Genomic DNA, 3,358 nt, shown 5'->3' on the forward strand with positions numbered 1-3,358 from the left:
CGTGGGTGACAGAGGCGGGACTTCCGCCTACCGCGCGTCACGTCCGGGCGTTCCCTGCATCTTCCTCGCACAGCCCTCGGGTCACACAACGCCCCCGCCCGGCCGGAGGTCCCTGGCAGGGGAGTCGCAGGCCCGGGTGGGCTAGGGGCGCCCGGGGGACGGAGGATCCCGGGAGTGGAGCGGCCCGGAGGTTCAGATCCTGCGGAGTAAAGGAAGGGTCCTGACGGGCTGCCCTTGGGATCCGTGTCTCCGCCATCCAGGGGTCTCCGGAAACTCAGGGGCCCGGGGATTCTGGGGGATCTTGGCGTCCGGAGGGTCTCGGGTGGGCCTTGGGATCCAGGAGTTACAGGGAGTCTTGGGGTCTCGGGGTTCCTGGGGTCTCCCAGGTCTCGGCGATGCGGGGTTCTCTGGTGATATCAGGGGGGTCTTGGGTACCCGGGGTTTGGGGATCTCAGGGGGTTCCGGGGACTCAGGAGTCCAAGGATTCTGGGGACCTTCGGGGTCGGGGTATATGTCTCCAGGGACTCTTTGCCTGCACAGGTTTGGTTGTAATCCTCAAGTTTTTGAGGTCCCCAGGATGCCTTGATGTTCTCTCTGCCATCTCCTAGGAGAGCAACCTTCATTCCTTACCTGGAAAGATTGCTGTGAACCAAGCAAACAGGCGAGGTACCTACCAGGCCATTCTTGGCTTCCATCAGTTTTGAGAAGGCTTTTAGTGACCCCCAGAGTCCAGGCACATGACATTACAGTCAAAGTCTTGGTTAATAAAACCACAATTAGAGAATCATAAGGGGAATAGAATCTTATTGGATTTATGCAAATAAATAGGGGTCGTGGGCGAGGGCCTTGTGCTCCCAAGAAGGTGGGCGCGCAAGCCCTGGAGCGTAATTTTCCAGGGATTGATAACGAATACAGGGTATCCAAAAGAATGTATACACACTATGACCAATTATTAAGGCAGTGTTTATTAAAATGCATTTCATTTTCAAAATGTAATACAATCTACAGACATTGTGTGTATACATGTTTTGGGGACACCTATGTAATGAAATGCCACCAATCAGTTTACATGCCTGGGAAACTACTATGTTCAAGGTTTTATTATATGTAAGTTGTTGAGTGGAACATAATGTAGCATAAAAGACACCTTCTATGTGCTCAATAAATGTTTTGTTTTAGCCAGAAAGACAAAATTGAATATATAACAGTCTTAGCCAGCACCATCCTATACAATAAAACCCTAATATGCAAATTGACCAAAGGCAGAACAACTGCTCTCTACAGTGCACACTGACCAAGAGGGGGCAGATGCTCAATGTAAGAGCTGCCCCCTGGTGGTCAGTGTGCTCCCATGGGGGGAGTGCCGCTCTGCCCGAAACAGGGCTCACAGCTGGCCAGAGCAGTGGTGGTGGTGGGAGAGGCTCCCGCCTCTGCTGCAGGTGGGCAGTAAGGAACAAGGGGTCCTGGACTGCGAGAGCCCCAGCCTGCGAGAGGGATGTCTGGCTGCCGACTTAGGCCAGATTCCCAGGGGAATCAGGCATAAGCCGGCAGGCAGACATCCCCCCGAGGGGTTCCAGACTGCAAGAGGGCGCAAGCCGGCCTGAGGGACCCCCTCCCCCAGTGCATGAATCTCGTGCACCAGGCCTCTAGTTTACAATATAGTCGTAAGTTGGTCATCCCCACCCTCTTCCTTCAGAGATACAGGGGCTCTTGTCCCTCAAACATCACAGCTCCACCTGCACCCACCTTTCTCCTATCCGATGGCTTTCCCCTCCCTGATGTCTCTCTGTCTCCTCCTTAGTTACTTAATACCTTCATATACAGTGACCTTCTTTCTTCTCCACACTCCCATGTGAACCAGGCAGTGACACTGTGGACTTCAGTAGCCTGAGTTAAGTCCAGACACTCCACACAGATGGCCTGTCTGTGGTGGGATATCCTGAGAACCTCTGTTTTTCATTGCACTGCTTGTGGGAAAACCAGCTTTAAAGTACAAAATGCCAATTGACAAACTAACTTTTAAACCTATTATAACACAATTCAGTGAGAACTGCCTGTACATTGAAGATCAAATTGGAAATAGAGACCAGCGGTTCTCAAATTCAGTGTCATGACATCACTGTCATTTTGAGACTTTTGTTACAAGCAACTTGTTACTACTTATAACGTTCTCAAGTTTGCAGTGATTTCCTTTTTATTAATGAAAAATGCAAACTGAAAACTCTCCTTGTGATGCCATTTATTGAGATTTCTTCTCGAGCAGGAGAGAAAGGGTTGTGCTCCAAGAATTACTATAAGCCACAGACTACTTAATTTGTCTGAAAAATGGAATTTCCGCATGCTCACAATTTTGAACAGAAGTGCAGCACAGCAAAAGAGTGTTGACAAGTACTGTGTAGACAACCTATCAAAGTTACAGGAAAGATAGAAGGGGGGCTGGAGGGTGGTGGCTATTGGAACCAGGAAGGTGTCTCTACGAAGATGAATTCAGACTTGGTGGGTATTATTTCAAACAGGAGAGAGGACAAGCCAGGTGAGGGGAGTGGCTTCTTCTAAAGGGTGAACAGATGGCACCATGGTTCACTGAGGTTGGCTTGGTTCTGTTTTCTTCCGTGTGCGGGTTAATGGATAAGGCGTTTGACTCATGCTGGGCGGGTGACTAAATGATGGTGAAATGGTTTTTCAAGCACTGTATACAAAATGCATCGAAAGTAAGGTCATTGCTGTGGCCTCAACAATATTCTCACTCCCTGAGCACCAGCTGTGTCCTCTCATAGAATCCTCACAAAGGCCTGGAGGTAGGTCCATGTCCTGGGGAGAGGGGTACAACCTGGGGGGGAGAGGCCACGACCTTGGGGTGGGAATTATTGTTATGTCTGTTTTGCACATAAAGAAATGAAGCATAAAGACCTTGTCTCCCACCCCAAGCCTGACAGTGGAGGCAGAGCTGAACCCAGCCTGTCTGAGGGCAGGGCTTCCTTCTTCACTCCCCACTGCACTGAGGACCTTCTGGGATGGGACCCCGTCTCCTTGTGTCACTCCCAGTGGAGGCAGAAAGGACCTCGCCAGCACTGGGTGGCTGCATCGCACATACGCACGAAAGGCATATAGGCGCCTAAGAAGGAGGGCATTAAATCACCCGGGGAATGATGGCAAACACAATTTTTATGCTGTTCTTTTATCAATGCTTGGCTCCTGCAGCTTCTGCGCGCTGAAGGCAATTGATAGAGTGTTGAACTCTGAGCATTTCTTTGGTCCAATAGAGACTCACAGCCTTCGTAAATACTCTATTTGGAAAGCATTCAGTGATTGACAAATGACCATCATGCTGAAATATGACGTCACTTGGACTCACACT

This window comes from Myotis myotis, unplaced genomic scaffold, assembly GCF_014108235.1.
Source record: "Myotis myotis isolate mMyoMyo1 unplaced genomic scaffold, mMyoMyo1.p scaffold_m19_p_1, whole genome shotgun sequence".
Taxonomy (NCBI): Eukaryota; Metazoa; Chordata; class Mammalia; order Chiroptera; family Vespertilionidae; genus Myotis; species Myotis myotis.